The 19,199-nt window shown below is 44.0% G+C and overlaps 1 long non-coding RNA gene across 1 annotated transcript in view; it reads right to left on the minus strand.

The window, feature by feature from the left end:
* The window catches only part of LOC138579544 (uncharacterized), a 174,503-nt gene extending 163,556 nt beyond the window's left edge, over positions 1 to 10,947 (minus strand). The window contains exon 1 of the long non-coding RNA XR_011304056.1: positions 10,862 to 10,947. This is a non-coding gene — a long non-coding RNA (uncharacterized lncRNA). The remainder of the gene's footprint in view (positions 1 to 10,861) is intronic.
* Between the last annotated feature and the right edge of the window lie 8,252 nt (positions 10,948 to 19,199).

The raw sequence follows: 19,199 nt of genomic DNA on the forward strand, positions 1-19,199 counted from the left end.
ATGCCCTGGCCACAACCACCACAGCATATCACACTCATAGTTGCTTATAACTTTGAGTAAAACATTTTTTATGAGGAACAAAGTTTTAAGCCACTATGGGTGTGATATGCTGTGGTGGTTGTACTTATTATAATATACTTACTGTTTGGTTTAGTAACTGAAGTACATGTATTTGTTGTTCATTTCTGTGATAAAAGAAAATAGCATGTTAGTATTAGTATTTTGTAATATTTATTACATTGTATAATCAACATCTTTTTTTTTTTGGACCCTCATATTTAGTAGATTACAAACCAGAGTACTGTGCAATTTGCTCAGTTTCTGTGTTTGTTGCTAAAATCATTGGGTCTGTGGGAGAAAAAAAAATCCATGTTGGATTTAAAAAAAAACCTTTTTCTGTTATGCTACCGTTTATTTGTTTGTTTGTTTTCAGTGTTCACTTGTTTCTGGCTAATGCTTTAATCATTGGCTTGTTGCAGTTTTTTGGAGCAGTAACATATTATTTATTTGTTTGGATATTGTAAAATTTTGGAGCAGTTAGATACCAGTAGGCATGTTCTAACTGTCTATTTTTTGATACATTTTAGTGATATTGATTTATCTGTTTGGATATTGTTAAATTGTGGGACAGTTGGATACCAATGGGCGTATTCTAACTGTCTATATTTTGCTCTAATTGAGTGGTATTCATTTATCTGATTAGTTGTTGTTGAATCTTTGGCCAGTTAGATAGCTTTTGGAATATTCTAACAGTTTATATTTTTTTACTATAAGTTTACTTAAGTTTTAAGTACAGTTTAGTTATCAAATTTTGGTTTTAAGAACATTAAATAAGTGTTTGTAAGATTTGCCGGTAATCTCTGCTTTAGAGTAATGGTACTATCATTACATTCAAACCATCCACATTTCTTTTTTTATATATGCAGTGTAGTGCCCTGAATTGGTTGTGGCTCCTGTGTGGTAGAATATACCTATTGTTGTGAAGGTTTTCTTACCAAGTGATATTTGACTATGTGTGAATCCAGTCAGCTTGCAGTTGTTTTTGATACCATCTGCATTGTAACGTAGAAGCATTAGTATTATGTATTTACTATGTGTTTGTATTACTAACGTGGAGCGATTATCCGAATTGCAGGTAGTACATAATCTACCATGGTTTGCATTTTGTACAAGTTGCTGAAATGGAATGGATTCACAATTAGGTATTGATATATATATGAAGCGTTCATTGGGGATTTCTTCTTGTGTCACATTGTTGCAGAGAGTGCTTGTATGTTTCCACATGTATGAAATCTGGAATATTTCATTAATAGGTATGTTTTTATTTTCCAGTACTTGTAGTAAGTACATTAGAAATTCTTGTGGATCTTCCTGTGAGTTTATAGTGAATTTAACCATTCCAGCACAGTAGCCCAATTGTTGTCTTATTCCATAAACACTATACGTGTTATCAGGATTGTTTGTTGCATTTCTGTGAAGAACTAACATTTGCAAACACAATTGGTCTGTACTGTGTAAGTAAATGTTGTCAACAATTGGTGGCAATTGAAATAGAATATTCATTGCTACTTTTACGTAGCAACTTACTCCAACTATATTTGAGAGTTTAAATGGACCAGTTAGTTCTGTATCTGATTGATTTTTTTTTTTTGTCTTCCTTCTTTGATGAAGTACCTGGTTTAATTTCCCTAATGGGTTCTTTTATGTTGGTGGTACTTCATCGAAGTTTTAGTTTCTTTTACTCTCTTTGGAGGATTTGCAGTGACATCCTGTTGCATTTCTGTTTGATTTAGTTTTATTTTACAACGTTTTACTTTTTGTGGTGCAGAATATGTGTTCAGATGGGGGGTGTATAGTGAGCAAAGTCTATTGTATTCTAAAATGCAAGGAATTTCAGCGTTTACTTTACTTGCATCAAAGTTGATTAGAAATAGACCGTCAAGTGTATGTAAGCGTGATAGTTCTACGTAGCTATGTATGCAAGAGTTATAGAAAATTGTTCTCTGCGTACATACATGTCTTTGAAGAGAAGGAATCGAGCTGTTGAGCGGCCTATCGTTTTTACTTCTGAAAGTTTGTCAAAGAGAATATTGAGAAACTGAATTTTGTTGTCACGTGGGTATGTTTGAAAGCCAACAACTGTACTCAGTGCTCCATTAACTAGTCTTTGGTCCACGTCAAGGTTACGTTTAAGCATTACTCTGCAATTTAAGGATAATTTTTATATCTTTTCCAAACCTGCTGTGTTTGAGATTGATTTTTCTAAACTATTTAGTCTTGTTGTGGCTTGGTCACACATGGGTAGTGTCATACCATGTACATCTCGTTTGTCTGTGGCACTATTTTCCATTATTGGTTTCATTTATTTACTTAACATTATTTCATTGAATTTGAAACAGCTTGCAAGAGTTGGCATTAAGGCAATACAATTGACATTTTTGTGAGCTAATTGTTCCATAACATCTGTAGCACATGCATTATCACCATAAAGTGCATGAATGTGCCGGGTTTTCAATATTGCTTCTGCTTCTTTAGAAAGTATACCAACTCTGATACTTTTTAAGATGTTGGCATAAATTACATCTGCAGACTGGCGCATGTGTTCTGTTAATTCTCTGTATTGGAAATGTTGCCAAAGGTTGACATTTCCAATGCCGCCAACAGTATTATGGCAGAGTTCGTGTCTTAATGTTTTAAAAATAGGCTCAGCTTTTACTGGTGTCAATTGAAGAAGATCTCCGAAAACAATAATGTGTTTTCCTGCAAAGAGCTCTTCATAGTTTGTTTTAAGTACTTCTTGTAATCTGAGGTGAATCAAAGCCAACATTAGGTTGGACACCATGCTCACTTCATCTATTAGAAGCATTTTCATTTGTTTCAATACTGTGCATAGTTCCATTGCAGCTTCTGTAGAAAGTTTGTAATAGTCTAATTTGTTTTGGTGTTCTACTGGCAGGAGTAGTAATCGGTGTAAAGTGACACCACCTATGTTGTAGGCAGCTAAACCTGTGGGGGCAACAGCTGACAGTTTGTTGTTTGTCAATTGTTGAAGGAACTTACTGATGATTTTGATTAGGAGTGTTTTGCCAGAACCAGCTTCACCACTGACGTACAATAGTATAGGTTTGTAATTTTGGCAGGTGCATTCTTTGTTTTCATGTTGTACACCATGTGCAATTTCTTTTGTTACTTCTTGAAAAATGCTATTTTGCTCATTGTTTAGTTAGTTTTGATTGTAGTATAGTTAAGTCTTCTTTATCTTCATAAAGACACATGGTGTTTTCTACTTCTATCATAGCTAATTCTGCCTTATTTGTTATTAGTGGCTCTCCCAGTGGTTCTTGGCTTCATGTTACAGAAGGTTGACTACTGTCAGGAGTGTCCTTATCTAGTTGGGCTTGGAGTTCTTCTTCGTGTTGCTGTTCATTTTGCAACATTGTTTTGTACTTTGTAAAGTTTACATTAGTTATAGTGCTTTCATTTGCTTTGAAAGCGTTTTCATATGAGTCATAGTTACCTAGTATTTCTTCTTCTTTTCTCCATGGTTTAAAGAGTTGTAGCAGGGACATGTAATATACATCTTTATGTTGAGGAGTCTTTAATGACAATTTGATATGATTAATTAAATTTGGTTTGGTGTGTTTAACTAAGCTGCCTTCACATTTTGTCACTCTATATTTACCTTTTTTTCATCAGGTTTTATATTATTTTTGTATGTGTAGTTTTGGGCTATGTGGTATAGACACATGGTTTCCTAAGTGGTACTCCTGTTTGGGTAGTATGTGCCCAATAAATTGTTTTTTAAAATGTCTTGGCTGTTGGGATCATGTTTGGCTATTGTTTCTATATCTTTGTATGTTTTTAGAACTCTTTTTCTAGATTTAGCTGGACCAAGACTTAGCCATACAATATTTTCAGATTTACCATACACTGCAGTACCAGTTAAACAATCAGCTGCTTCATATGATCCACATTCTCTATGGGAGAGCATTTTTATGCCCAAGCTGTATCATTTTTGAGACACTGTTTTATCTGATGACAGGTCATTCCAGAGGTCTTGCAGCTCTGTCTTTTCTGCTTTGGTTAAGTATGCTGTGATATATCGTGCAACTGCAGTAGAATTGTCTGCAATGTACTGCACATCTATGTTTGCATTCCATAAGTGGGCAATGATTCCATTGTAATATTGATATATTTTTCTTCTTCTTTTCTTTTTATGTAATATGTATTTTTCGAAGACTTACCTTTAACACTACGTCTAACTGAAGACATGAGGTTGTTCACTTGACCTGTATTTGTAACTGGTCTAGGGAAACCAAATCGGCATCTGGTGTAGTATTTCCTTTTGTTTCTGTATTTGCGACGACAATATTTGCCACATTTGTGTCTTTGAAATTGTAAAATTTGTGCATGAAGATCACTATTTTTGGATTCCGATGGAATTTTTCAAGTGACATATTCTTCAATAAACTGTAAAACAGTGGCATCACTGTCTTGACCAAATTTAGGAGCATCTTTAATCCATAAAAGCATCTGGATATGTGGTGCTCCTCTGGCTTGGTATTCCTTTCTCCAAAAGAAGTGTTGCACTTCTCCAAGAAGAGGAACAGTTTTATTACAAATAAAATGTAGCATAGAAATGAAGCGATGGTGAAAATATCTTGAAACATTAACAGGATCCAGAGAACAAAGTTCTCCAGGTGTTAGTATATCTATGTTTGTTTTGTTTTTGTTTGATATGCGTAGGAAATCATGTACATCTTCCCATGCATATTCTGCACAACTTAATGTAACAAACCAAGTGGGTGGGCCAAGGTTTCTGATCATACAACGTACATCTCCGTGATGTCAAAACCAGTACTCTTTAGTACCACGCATATTTGCTAATAGATTTGTAATATTTGATTGTAAAACCTCATCCTTTTGTTGCACTTTTTGTAATAATTGTGCAGCTGTCATATTTTGAAAGTGTGATCCTGATTTTAATATGTGTGCAAATCCATAACATAAAGTTGCTAGTTCACTTTCAAAGAGTAGGTGGAATATGTATTCCACATTTTGTCTAAATCTGGGATCTTCAGAATACATCCGTAATGAGTGGTATTCTGATGCTGATATTTGAATAGGTCTATCATCGTACCTTCCTCCTTTGCCTGTAGGAAAGAGTAGAGGAAAAGCATGTGCTTCTATACTTTTTTCCCATATGCTGATTGGTGATCCTTTTGTTTGACGCATTTGGTACGTTTCCAGTGCATCTTCTATGGTGTCATTAGAGTGCAATGGATGAATTATATAATGGTCTAAAGTGTTTGATATTGTAGCAGGGTCTAGGAGCTCAAATTGACCAGCTTCTTGTGTCTCCTGAATTATTTCAGTTGTATCCTTCAAGTTTTCTTCAATATTAATTTCTTTGTAATATTCATTATTCTCTTTAAGATATTGCAAGACTTCTCTAACTTTATGTAATCTACCAGCTGTTGCCAAATTTTTTTGTCTTTTGTAGGTACTACATTTACCAAGATAATTAAAGATTGTTGCATTGGAAATTGCACTCCTAGAGTGTGCACATTTTCTTTTAGATCTAATGGTAAATACACTACTTTTCCATGAATACCTTTCACTAATTCAGAGGGAGGTAATTTTGCAGTTTTTGGATGAAGGCTTATTATTGCTTGAAATGGATGCACTGTTTGAATTATGATGCTCTCATATAAATGAAGTTGGTGAAGGGGTTTTGGTAGTGGATACAATTCCAAATTATTTGTGATAGCACGTGAAGGAGTTTGGTTGTTGACAAGTTTTGTATTGCAGTAACTACAAAGTATTACGGGGTCAGCTATTTCGTATTTGTTTTCTGCTATAAGGTAGAGAGCTAATTCAAACCATTTAGAATCTTCATTGTCTTCTATTTTGTATGATAGGTCTACAGTTTTTGTGTTACTTTTATAAAAGTTCTGCGGCAACATACACAAACATGGTTTGGTACTTCAGCTGATGTACTTTTAAATGTTAGTATTTCTTTTTTGTATGTGTGTAGTAAAAGGTTGCCATGTGTAGACTTGTTACTAATTTGGTTTACAGCTATTTCATTCTGTAAGTGGGTTTCACTTCCAAAATATTTTTTGTGGCTATAGTCGATTTCTTCTAGTAGGTCTTTTGCTGTACCCTGTAGAAGAATGTTATTTAAATTGGCTAGTGCTAAAGCAGGACTTTTAGCATAGTACAGTTTATAAACTAGATCTCTTATAGTTGAATGATGTGTTGATATCCTTTTGATATTATGGAAGGTGGTTTTGCAAGTAGGTCCTGTAATGCAGGCCAATGAATGTCCTTGTAGTCCTGTGTACTTGCGTACTGGACAGGTATCCATATTTTGCAGTAGTTTAATTTTGATTTTGTCTTTGCTTTTCACATATTGATTGAGGAATTGGCGTAAAGACTTGAAAAATTGTTTGGGAATGTTACACATTGACGTGCATGGCCATTTGTACACTAGACGTTCTGATTCAGTTGAATGGAGGGGTAATTCTAAGTTTTGAGGACATATTTTTGTAAGGCGTACTTCTTGTTCCATTATGGTATTATTAACTTTTTCATAACCTCGACCACTGCTATGTATGGCAATTGTATTTGTTTTCTTTTGTTTGTACGCTTATTCATTAAAGTATGGTTCTGTGCTCGTAGTGTGACTCCATTCACCTCTGCAGATACTTAAGAAGTTCTTTCTGTTGACATTTCGTTTATTGCGAAGTCTTTTTTGTAATTTAGTTATTAGTTTTGTCAGTGGTTTCATTTTGTTTAACACTAAAATAAATAACTGTCTTTTGAGAAGAATTGCACCTTCTATCAACGCTTCTAAGATTAATTTCCTACGATAGGTTTTAACTGTTGAACCTGGTTTCTCTTCTGTTTTTATAAGATTTCGAAGGACTTTGTGACGGAACATTTTGGCTAAAATACTTTTCTTGGTATGCTTACTTTGAACTATATCAAGATTTAAAGAAGCAGTTTTATCTGTAGTGATAGCTGATTTTTTGCTAATTGTTTTTGGTTTGGTTTACATTTTGATAGAGGAGGCAAAGTTTTTGTACTTGAACCTTCTTTTGCTTCACTAAATGACTGTATTAGCTGTTTTGTTTGAACTTTTTTTACAAATTGTGCTAGAGATGGATGCTTATGTTGGACACTTTTATTTTAATTTGCGCTTGTGGGATGTTTTTACCCATGCATCCAAGCCCTACCATAAAACTGTGCATTACTGGCATTGAAAACCTCATGATGGCCAGAACTCCCCAGAGAGTGCACAGGGAAAACATGAAGAATAGGCTGCCACCCATTTTTTGCCTATGTTGTGAGCACAGGAGGGCACTGCCTAAAACCACCATTGGGCTACACACACAGTAGCCTGAAACCATTGGGAATGGCAATGCTGATTGCCAAAAAGCAACCCAGAACTGCAGGGAATTCATTTTCTTAATGTCAAAAATGGATGCAATACTGGTGCTCACCACTATCAGAAAGCCGGCGTTTTAAAACCACCAGACTTTTGTGTAGAACTGAACAAATGAACCCAAACCAGGCCAAGGAAAGACTTGCTAAGAGGTGGATACAATGTAAAACTATATTCTGAAATGACTTGAAGGAAGTAATTATTTAATGTATATATAAAAAATAGCTGGGGATGTCAGCAGCTTAAGTGTATTTGGGTTTAAAGCCACTAAAATCGAAATGTTTAGAATAAATGAGTGACCTACTTTTGAGTGTAACATAGGTTGCAACTGTTAAATGTCATAGTTTTGAACTTAGAATCAGCATTCTAGCTGCATGTGCGAAAATTGTCAGTTTGATTTGAATGTAGAAAACTGGGAACTAAAGTGACATTTAGCTGAATTCTGCCTGACAACTACCCCCGACAGGAGATGAACTGGCTCAACAACTCTTCCCAGGCCTGGCTGCATTCTGCTGCCCCTGCCAAAAGGAGATGACACCTCTCTGATTGGATTATGGGAGGAGCACTTGGGGACTACAGGAAACTAAACAAAGCACTGTCCTGGACTCAGGGAAATGTTATATTGGGGGGGTCGTAAAATGGCTTCCTCTTGGGAGAAACTGGGAGGGGCAGTGCCTGTGAGAGCAAGTTGAGCATGGGGGAAGTGGATAAACCAGAAATTCCACCATGTGCTTTGGAAAACCACACCCCTTTTGGGGCCAGAGCATGATTTTAAAAAGATGGATAATTCACAGTGCGGACTTGTCAAAATTATATAAATAACATCATCATTTTTGTGATTTTTCTGTGCACATTTTAAGCGGTGTTAGGACCCTGTGGTATGTTCTTGGGGATAGTAGCGGGAAAAAGGTTGTTACTCCAAATGTATGCATGTTAAAAATCTGACACTTTATCATCTGAAACCCATATCCCTGGTGCACATTTGTGTAAAATCTGGAAAGGTTTAGAGGTCATTATCTGGATGAAAAGGGGAGAATTCTGTCATAAGTGGACACGACATCATACAAACACAGGGATCGGATGGTCTGGTGCTACAGAAAATATGTTAACTGGACCTATAATATTAGAAAAATGGTACATAGATAAATATGTATTTGGATCAGAAATAGATTTGTGTGCAATTTGACAAGGGGAGGATCCTCTGACCATAAACCTACCTCATCACTCTGACTCACAACCCAGTTCCCCCAATCAAGGAAGAGAGGAGGAACTGGCCAATGATAAGTTTAGAGGGTTTTGCATACAGAATGAGCCGACCCACCCACTTTCTAAACACATAAAAAGAGCCACTGGTACCCAGGTAGGGAGATTCACTTTCCACTTTCTTGCGGGACGCTTTGCCGGGAGACTTCAGACTTCACATCCAGAGATCCAGACTTCAAATCCATCAATCTCCAGAGACCAGAAATTAACTCCAGAATTTGTAGCAGAGAGACCTGAATCCATAAGCTGAATCCTCTTCAGCAGGCCTCAAAACCAACCAAACTATTCAACAGCCGGGCGAGCTGTTTGAATTCTTTGCCAAGAACTTTTGCAAAAACCTGTAGCAGTATCCAGAAAGCAGTGCTGTATCCGGAACCAGAGAGAACCAGAGACCAGATCGCTGTGAAGAACTGCTAGCAGAAGTCCAGCCAATCCTGACCCGATCTGTGACTAAGTCACATTCCTGTCCAAAATCTAGTGTGAGTACCCAGCTAGCACTGTGCCAAAACCAATCTCTTAGTTTAAAGTAATCTAATCCAAACTATTTTAGCCTATTAGAACTGCCTCCTAAAATCGGTTCATTCTGTCATCTTTAAAACTGAAAACTGTCATTGGTCATTCTGAGCTTTAAAATTTCAAATCCGAAAAACTACCTTTACTAAATCGGCCGTATCTCCGGAACCGTTTCTGCTAGGAGCTGGTTTTAACTGTCACCTTAAAGCTAAGATTCGAAGCTTTCCAACAAGCCTACTCCTTATAGTGCCTCCATAATTGCGCTCGACGCACGCGACTAAATTTGCTGCGATTTGACATTTTGCTTAATTTCAGCCACGTGTAAAAAGATTTGTCCTTGCTTTCCTTGCTGAAATTCGTGTGCAACCTGACAATCATTCATAGAGCATTGCTAAAGTGATCCTGAATTAATTTAAAGTATCTATCAACTACCCTGAACCCCCTATAGGGAATTAAAAATCATTTTAGCATATTTTTCACTTCTTTGCATACCACATCAAAGTATATTGCTTGTGTTTAAAACTCCTACCTGTTTTCCTCTAAGCTTGCTAGGGGGGAACTGAATTATATTTGATTGCATTCCTGAGAACTGTGTGCTTTCCTCACATCTCTTGACCTTGCATAGAGGGGGGGGGTGAATTGTCAAATAAAAGTGATTACATTGTCTTTTGTTGAAGTCATATCAAGTTTATTTTCTGTACTGCATTTTCATTCATCATTGCATTGTCCTTGAAGCCATGAAAGCATCCTCAGCTACTTTATCCTCTCTATATCACTTCTAAGCCATCAAAAAGAGTGTACCACTGTAACATTATCCATTGTTGATCACTATCATCTTCACAAGTGTGCTATCAAACATTAATTTATTATAAAAGTGTGATATATATATATATATATTGTTTAATTTTCAAATAAACCTTTTAATTTGCAAAACAAACCTACTTCTTGGCTCAGTGGGGTCAGGGGGATTCTAAGAGAGGGGTGTTATATAAGGGTTGTCATCCAGAGTAAACAAACTGGCCATAAAAATATATCAATAAGGGTTTCCCTCAGCATCCCAGACTAGGCATTGACCTAGCTGTAGTGTTGAATTGAATCCGCTTACACTCTACTTCTGTATTGCTTTCTACGGACTTGATTTTTGGTAGGCATTCTTTAGGGTCTGTTGAAAAAAATAAAGAAGGTATGGGTTGGGGTGTTCTGCAATGTATGTGTGCTGTGTGCATGTGTGTTTGAGTAAGATGATAAAGATGTATGTAATGGTGTGTGATTGTGCATTTGGAACTACAACTAGTAGGGATGGGTATTCTTGAATTAATGTGTTACTAAACTGGGGTTCAGATGACAGAAAAAAGTAAGCTAGTGGTGTGGAGAAGTATAAATAGTATATATAATGCTATACAATTAAAACAGTTGTTTGTTCTATAACATCTAAATTCCAGCGGTTGAGTTGGGTAATTTGTGTGTCGAAGAATAGGAATTTGTGGGCCATTCTGGCTGCAAATCGCTGTTTAAGACATGGGGATTTTTGGACAGAATGGTGCAGAATCTCTATTTTAGGCACAGAAATAGCATGAATTAACCTTATAGTGTGTTTGAGTAATAATACAAATATTATGGTGATATTCTACTTACTTTTTTTCTAAAATGAACAGGTTACTTCTTAGTTGTTCTTTGTACTTCAAATTTGGTTGCTTCTTTTCAGGAGAATGGTCTTCACTGCAATTGTAAAACAAACAAATTAGTAATTTTGTTTGTATATAGCACTGTTTTTAATTTAGAAATTGATTTTTTTAATTGAAATCCTCAGCGCCTTCCTCAAAACCATTAAAACTATCTTATTTACATAAGATACGTCGCACCAGTTAATTCATAGAATCCAGCGCACAAGTAGCGCACGCGGCTGGCGCACAGCGTGCGCCTGCGATAGTCTGCGTCAGGCACGTGCGCTAAAACAGATTTCCGCGCACAGCGTATTCATGGATTTCAAGCTCCCAAAACAGCCGTGGCGCAGAGAATCGCAGCGAGCCTGCAGCAGCGCCAGTAACGCCCCCAAGAACGCCCTCGCGCACGGAAAAGCCATCAAAAGCGCTAAATCATCGCTAAGGGCTGCGCTAACCCCGGACCACTTCACAGGGCAGGCAAACAAGGAAAGCAAAGCGGGCAATCTCCAAATCAGGAGTACGCGGGAAGTACTACACGCGACTAGGCAGGGAACGTGAATCACAGGGGTACGCGGGAATCATCACACGCGAACAGCCAGGGTGCGTGTATTACAGGGGTAGCGGGAAGTTCAACACGCGATTGGCCAGGGAACGTGAATTACAGGGGGACGCGTGAAGTAGAACACGCGATAGGCCAGGGAACGTGTATTACAGGGGTACGCGGGAATCATCACACGCGAACAGCCAGGGTGCGTGTATTACAGGGGTAGCGGGAAGTTCAACACGCGATGGGCCAGGGAACGTGTATTACAGGGGGACGCGTGAAGTAGAACACGCGATAGGCCAGGGAACGTGTATTACAGGGGTACGCGGGAATCATCACACGCGAACAGGCAGGGTGCGTGTATTACAGGGGTAGCGGGAAGTTCAACACGCGATTGGCCAGGGTACGTGTATCACAGGGGTGCGTGGGAATTATCACATGCGAATAGGCTGGGTGGGCCCCCACAGGTGTACCCTGTACACCCTCCCCGGCCCCTGCAGGCAGCCCACAAAACAGTGGACTACCCTGCACACCTGATCATGTCCCCCTGCACCCCCATCCACCAGGGGCACCCTCCACCAGGCCCCCACCCATGTCTCCCACCACCCCCACCCCCCAGCAGTGCAGGGGCACCTGCCATCAGGCCCCCATCCATGTCTCCCACCACCCCCAACCCCCATCCACCAGGGGCACCCTCCACCAGGCCCCCACCCATGTCTCCCACCACCCCCACCCACCAGCACTGTGGGGCACGTGGCCAGCAGGCAGTCAGGCAGCAGCCGATGGCAGGTGGGAGCGTGCTCAGGCTTCTTGGGGACTTAAATTTGGCCTCCTGGCCAGGAGCGTGGTCTTTCGTGTTAGAACGCGTGGACAGCCTGATAGGGAGTGATTTTGCACCTGAAAACCCCACACTCATCGCGCGAAAACCCGTCACCAGCATATGTGCGTCAATAGTTACCTGCACGTGCAGTGTCAAAGCGTGTGATTGGTGAAAAGTGAGCGACACGCAGGAGTGTCGAAGCGCGTGATTGGTGAAAAAGGATCCACATGCAGGAGTGACAAAGCGTGTGATTGGTGAAAAGTGAGCGACACGCAGGAGTGTCGAAGCGCGTGATTGGTGAAAAAGGATCCACATGCAGGAGTGACAAAGCGTGTGATTGGTGAAAAGTGAGCTACACGCAGGAGTGTCGAAGCGCGTGATTGGTGAAAAAGGATCCACATGCAGGAGTGACAAAGCGTGTGATTGGTGAAAAGAGAGCTACACGCAGGAGTGCCAAAGCGTGTGATTGGTTAAAATGGGCCAAGCACGTACACGCCGTAAGTGACGATGTACGTGTGGGCCTGTATAAAAGGTAGTGTTGAACACAATTTCCTTGTACGTGCTTTTCGTGGAGAGCGAGTGGGTGAATTCGGTACTTCTTGTCGTTTCACACGCGATTTACTTCACGGCGTTTCCAGTTCGTACTCCCTGTTACCTCTGACAGCTCTTTTCTCTTTTTCCTCTTGTACTGGTTTTCCTGGGCCTGTTCCCTCAAACAGTGTCCCCTTCTACAGTTGTCCTGTCTCCTCAGACAGCGTACACCTCTTCTTTTGGCGGGGGTGTTGCCAACCAAAAGTGCTATTTTTTCACGCTCTTTTACCTGGCAGACGGTGAGTCACGCACGTATCTAACATCTGTGCTTGCCCCGTGTGTAGCCTACCCCTTCAGAGGTCAATCTAGGCCGCGTGTGACACGCATACGTTCATTGTGTTACTGGATGCCACAGCGTAGTGCAGGGTTTTCCATCAGCACACGTGGTCTAGGAGGGGTATTGTGCACGTTCCTTAACTTTTTTGGGGTGCCTGTGCGTTGCGTGACCCGTCATCTTTCCCCAGGGGTGTCATATAGCCTTGCCACTGCACTAGGGTACGAATACCATCTGGTACCCAACCCCTTTGACACCCAATTGCCCAGGACAATTGTGCACACCCACTCCCATACGCACAATACCATCAGTGCCATGGTTGGGAGGCGTGCAAGCCGTAAGGGTGGCAAAGGTGGCCGAGCCACACGTGGTGGCCGTGGAGGACCCAACAGGGGACGTGGTTGTGACTTGCAGGGCGCCCCTGTTCCCCCCAGTCTGGAGGAACAGTCAGGGACACCCATGCCCCCCCCCCCCCAGTTGAGAGTCATGTGGCTGATACCAACCCTGATCAGCCCATGTCGGACCAGGCCATTGTGGCACCAGACCTGTCCGAGGGTGATTCCATCGCTGACATCCAGGTCAGCAGGTCCACTGCACGTGCACCGGTGCACATTGGTGTCATCAGGGCACGCGCATCTATGCCAGATAGTTCATCTGCTGGCCCCCGTAGCCAGGGTGTGGCTCAATCCACCCCACCTCTCATACACCCTGCCAAGACTGTGTCGGTCCTAGTTCATGCACCTCAGATCAGGCCTGACCCCATCCCACTACCCCCAATGCCTGCACCTACTCCCATGCTGAGTGGGCAATCACACACACCCAGTACAGAGTCCACCACGGCTCCTGCCCCTAGTGTCCACAGCGGCGTAGGACACTCTGGATCCCCACCCCCTTCCAAGCGCAAGAGGAAGAGTGCACGTCCGGCACAGGCTGATGCCCCAGACACGGCTGCACAGTCCGGCCCATCAAGGAAGCCAAGCTTCACAGACGCCGAACTTAATGCACTTGTTCAGTATGTGTCAGATCATGATAGGGAAATGGTCATCGTTGCAGGGTCCAAGACCACACATGCCAGACGCCAGGCACACTGGCAGACCATTGCTGACAGAATAAGTGCCCTTGGAGTAGTGAGGCGCACAGCTAGTGATTGCCAGAAGCGCTGGAATGACCTTAAGCGCAGGGCAAAGGATAAGCTGGCCTCAAGTCATGCCGCAACCTTGGTGACTGGAGGTGGGTCCCCAGCACAGGAAATAGAACTCACACCACACGAGTCCGTAGCTGGATCCTACGTCACCGAGGGACAAATCCAAGGTGTGGGAGACCTCCCTGATTACGAGGCATCATCCGGTGAGTGCACATGCATGTGTGTATCATCCATGTGCATGGTGTGTGTGTGAAGCATTCATGTTGGGTGCCTGTCAAGGGGGTGTGTGGCAGAGTTGATAGTGGCACCCATGTGCCTCATCCAGTATGTTCAGTGCAACACCATCTGGCCACAGCACTATCCCTACTGGCAACAGTGCACATATGGGCCAACACCATGGAAGTTGCCCTTGATTAGTAATTTTGTCACTACATTGTTGCTCATACTCCCCTGTCTATTCATCTGATGTCTTACATACCATTCCTCTCCTTTCCCCCAGCCATTCAAGTTTCATCTTCACATGCCTGACATGCAATGATACCACATGCTAATGCGTCCTCTGTATATAAATGCCTACCAACATGCAGTCATACTGTGGATGTAGCCTTGACATCCACCTCCTTCCTGGGTCCTTTGGTACCGTCTGGTTTCGAGCCCCATTCCCTCACACTCCATGCTGCTCTTCATGGTCTATCTTCCATGACTTCTACAGTTCAGACCATCGTGCCCTACGCACGACACCTGCTTGCCAAAAGTCAAATGAGGGCAGCCTGCCCTCCAATGCGACCCACCCTATTGCTGACCAGTGCATCTGAGCCTACTCTAAGCTAACTCTCACTGACATCTGCTCATACATGCCTTTGCCTGTCCCATAGACCCTTCACATGGTCCCTGTCCTCTCTCCTTGCTCCTCTTCCACCATCATAGGTGGGACCCGTTGGGGTGTACTCCTGGCCTCCTTCCAATCCTCAGATACCACTATTGATGTGCATGGTAATGGGAGCGTCTCAGTCCAAGGCCCTTAGGCCAACCTCAATCTCCTTGAGAAATGCTACCCACATCTCATCAACTTCCTTACCTCTCCTGCTGTCCCCCCTCCTCTCTCCTCATCAATCCTGCACTGCCTCCCTGCACCCTCCCATGAACCTTCTCCGCCTCCCACTCCAACTCCTACACATGCGGCACCTCTGATCTCTAGCACTCCCCGTAAGTCCTACAAGGCTGTCAACCTCCTCCACAATTACACTCCTTTCACTGCGGCTGCATCAGGCATTCCTCCGATAACTGTCACTTACATGAGGTTATGCACCTTGACATCCTTGGTCTCATGGAAACATGTCTGACGGCCAGCTCTGTCTGCATCCTTGACCCTCTCCTTGGCCCGCCACTACTGTGCAGGGGGGGTGTGCCCTTGGCTTCCCTGAGGGTATTCCTGCCACTGTCACACCTACTTAGACCTACTCCACTCTGGAATGGCTTGTGTGAGGTTTCTGTCCACCACACCTTGACATTCTCAAACAGTGCGTACTGTGTCTGGGAAAACTGGTCAAATGTACTACTTCCTTTCTGAGTGTCCTCACCTCTCCTCCTCACTCATGTCCCCAGACACAGAATTCCTCATCCTTGGTGCGGTACGCATCCACCTGCATGCCTGTTGACGCCCCCACGTGACCTTTCTGTGACCTCAGCAACTCCCTCTCACCCTCTAGACTCCCGTCTGTCCCTACTCATTCTGCAGGGCACACTCTTGATGCTCTGATCTCATCTGACTTTCCCCTCTCCGTCCATCTCTGCACTCTTCTCTCCTGGAGTGATCACATTCTCCTCTCCTCCCAGCTCACCCTCAACACCCCACAGGCAAAGCCACCCTCACCACTGTCACACACCTTCTTGGTATTCCGACCCATGAAGTGTGTGTCAGTCGAGGCTCATGCTGCCAAAATCTCCCCCCCATCCAGCTCCCCCTTAGGCTCACTCCCATCCTGACAGGGCCCACTCCATGCTCCACTCCATGTCAGGTACACTGGATGTCTTTGCCACGGTCATGACCACCTGTCTGAAGCCCCATGCCAATGCAGAGTCATGGCATGACTCGGATCTTGGGAACCCAAACCACAGGTGCCGGGTGGCAGAGAGGGAATGTCCTGCATCATGGCCATCCTCTGGCAAACTGGCCTGCCACATGCTCCAAAGGCAATAGCGCCTCACCCTTCTCACCAAGATGAGATCCCCAATCCAAGGGCACATATCTGCAGCATGTGACAACTCTGCAGGACACATAGAAATCTGAAAGGACCTTGCCGAGCCAGAAGCAGTGTGTACCTCCCCTGTCCCCTCCGAGCCCACAGCACAGCATGATTGTCTCTGTACCCCTATAGGCCACCCCCCCCAGCACTTGTCTGCGCCTAACACCATCTGCCCTTGACGTCAAGTCCTACTTACCTTGTACAGCACTTCCAGCCGCCACTCCCCCTTGCACTTCATTGTGCCACCCACCCCTGCACTTGCGTGACATGAATGACACCAGCACCAGTAGTATTGTTGACTGGCATCCCCTTCTGCCCCACCACCCCTCAGTGCTCCGCTGCACCTACAAACATTACTTGACCGGTGCTTCACGAATGCAAAATTATTCCGTTACAGGTGTTGGGGAGGTGGAATCACAATGTTTACTGCATTATGTTGATGTAGACAAGGCACTGTGCATCGTTGCCAATTTGGACTAGCAGATCCATGTACAACATGTATACTAATTGATGTGACGATGCAATGTCAGGACCAGAGTGGTTGAAATCCAAAAAAGTAGCCCTCCTCTCCCTCTTCACTTGGTGGCTATGTCACATGCCATGTGTGTGATGGCATGTGCCTTTGACATGGCAATCACCGCCCAATGTGTGATGGCAGTGCTAGGCATCAAGGTGAGCAGGCGTTGCTCTCCAATCAGTACATAGTATGCCCTGAGCCTCCCCTACAGACCCAGTGATGGTGAATGCATAGGAGGACTCCCAGTCATGTAGGACATGTGTCGTAGGACTACTGCCTATGTTGTTCATCAGCCCTTGTTGCATGCCATGGTGCTAATGCCTGTTTCCATTTTTCTCTTTCATGTCTTTGCAGGGGACAAAGCACTTGTTGATGCTGGGGATGTGGTGGTGGAGCCGTCCCAGGAGGGCAACCCGGGCCGACCTACCACAAGTGAGGGACGTGGTGTGTTTGTGGGTGAAAACCCACAAGTGCTGCAGGCCGTGCTGTCGAGGGGTGTCTCTGGGGGTTCCTCCCCCGAGCAGTATTCAGGTGTAGACTCGGAGGATGACACCTATGTGCAGTCGCAGGTGAGTGTTCTTGGGAGAGAATCTCCTCTGTCCGACCCACCTGCAGCCAGGCCATTGGCCTCAATGGGGATGTCAGTGTCGGCAGATCAGCCTCCGGTGGTTACGGATGCAGGGCCACACCACCCAATCTCTGATCCTGTTCCTGGGGCTGCAGATCAGAGAGGGAATGCAGTCCTGCAGCCTGAGGCCTTGCCGGCACAGCAAGGCGCAGTCCGCCTTGCCCCAGGCAGGTGTGGTGCCCGTCAACGTGGTGGCCGTATGCCACCTGGCAATACCGTATGGGAGCAATCCATCTACGGTATGGCCACCCAACAGGCAGCATCATCCGAGATGATTGCACAGGCCATGGATAGGGTGGCCACTTCCATTGTCCCCCCAGAAAGGCTGATGGAGCGACTGGAGCAGGCTACAGAGTCCATCTGCCAGGCACACAGGGAGGATATGTTGGCGTCCAACATGGACAGGCGGGCGGCACTGGCGACTCTGCGGGAATCACTTTCCATGGAGTCCCAGCGCCACAGGGAAGCCCTGAGGGAAGAACTCCGTCACCTCAGGTCGACCCTGTTAGAGCTTGAGGCTTCATCCCATAGAAGGACAGAGGAGCAGCTGGAGCGTCTGACACGGACGCTCTCGGCCGAGATGCAGGCAACTCGTGCGGAGGTCAGGTCATCCCGGGAGTTACTGCATGGGGACCTCCGCATGATTATAACCCAGAACCAGAACTACCAGACCCGCCTGCTTGCAGCCATGGAGGAGCAAACTCGTGCTTTGCGTGGGCTGCCTCCCATTGTCACACCATCTTCTGAGGCAGCTCCCCCACCTCCAGAGTCAGCTGCAGGGTCTGGGCAGAGCCATAGCGACTCATCTCCCACAACAGAGTAGCCGTGTGGGCCACGAGCCTATGGGGTGTTTTCCTTTCCCATGATCCACACAGGTGGATTGTGGCGTGCATCCTGTCCTCGGACCTCATAGGTGGCCCCCCCCCCCCCCCCGCCGGCCCTTTCATGGCCATTTTTTCTCTTTTTCATTTTTATTTTGCAAGAGTGTTGCCTTGTGTGGGTACCTGGGCATACACTGTATTGTGGCTGGGCACATGCAGGCTTGTCCTGAGTTTGGTTTCGATGCTTGGGTAGCAGACATCCACACCCCTCCTGCTTCCGTTTCCATGGGCTTGCAAAGGGTGTGCCCAAGTGACAGCAAATTACACGGTGACATTGGACTCCCATGAGCTGTTGGCCAGTCCATAGTCAATACTGTGTAGACATTCATAGTGTTCATTGTTGTTGCACCTAACTATGCATGATGGTATGATATGTGCCTCTACTTACATATGTTGCTCATGTTTTGCAGGTATTTCACACAGATCTTCACAAGGGCATACTCTCTGGAGTCACACTACATGTCGGTAGATGTGCACTGACACTTTTGCATGGCGCCATCACTGTACATCTGGACGGTGAGGACATACCAGCTGAATCAGGTAATGAGACTACCATTGATTACATGCAATGTGTCTTGTTTGGGTGGGCTTCAGGGTGGGTTGGTGTGTAATTTGATAGAAATTACTCTTACACAGGTGTGTAGTAGTGGCTCCAGGGCGGTTA

Source organism: Ambystoma mexicanum, chromosome 3p (assembly GCF_040938575.1).
Source record: "Ambystoma mexicanum isolate Mex_15411 chromosome 3p, UKY_AmexF1_1, whole genome shotgun sequence".
Taxonomy (NCBI): Eukaryota; Metazoa; Chordata; class Amphibia; order Caudata; family Ambystomatidae; genus Ambystoma; species Ambystoma mexicanum.